Here is a 1,049-nt window from a genome sequence, read left to right on the forward strand (position 1 = left end):
AAAACTATTTATTGACCACTGCTCACCATTATTTATAATAAAGTAAACAATATACAGAAAGATAACATTCTACTACAAAATTATTTTTCTAGCTTCTTTTGAAACAGTAACCTGAATACTGAAAAGATTGAGCCTACATGTAAGGAACAAGTTGGAGTCAAGAAATACATATAGGTCAATAATTTAAATTATAAGTTTGCTCACTCATTTATTCTAGCAGATTGGAAATTGTAACCATCTCTAGCCACTCAGTAGGTTTCCATGAGCCGAGTCCTAGACATCCACAAATCCTGACTTTGAGTACAGATTTCAACTTGTCCTAAGGGAATGGGTCATGAGGAATCTTTAATGTTCCCTTAAGAAGTCTTCCTTAGATAAATGAAACAAACCAGGTTTTGACTAGTTACCTTATTTGGGTGGGGAAGTTGTTGGTAGTGATACAATTTTTCTTTTCAGAAATTTTGCAAGCAAACGGCTGTATTTTTGTGACTAAAGACACAGATATGGATTCTGATATGGCTGCTTTGAAAAATACCCACTTTGTCCAATTAGCCACAGAATCATCTATTTAACTTGAAAGGTTATGCCTTCAGGAAAACTTTAAATTTAACTGTGATTTATTTCTTATGTTGCTCAGAATAATGGCACCTCAAACATGGGTTTATCAACCATAGTTTTTGTTTTGGTGAATGTTTAAAAAAAGCAAAACCATTTATACAAGTATTTTATTTATAGACATATGAAAAAAAATTGAGAATGATCCTTAAGCATGTGAACTAAAAATGAATTCTGTTTGAGTTTGTCTATCTATAATTTCCCCAATATTTAGAAAAGCAGAGGAAATATATCAGGCTGTCAATGCTGTTTTCTGTTAAAGGAAGCACCTGCAGAAAGCTTTTTATTTGTTCAAAGTAACCAGTGCTATTGATACAAAACAAAGAAAACCCAACAACTTCCACAAATACTACATTCAAAACCAACATAATAAACTTGGTTTTCATTAGAATATTTTTTTCAGACTAGTAAATAAAAATAAGACCCATATTTTA

The sequence above is a fragment of the Fukomys damarensis genome, unplaced genomic scaffold (genome assembly GCF_012274545.1).
Source record: "Fukomys damarensis isolate Sample0158 unplaced genomic scaffold, DMR_v1.0_HiC HiC_scaffold_118, whole genome shotgun sequence".
Lineage (NCBI taxonomy): Eukaryota > Metazoa > Chordata > Mammalia > Rodentia > Bathyergidae > Fukomys > Fukomys damarensis.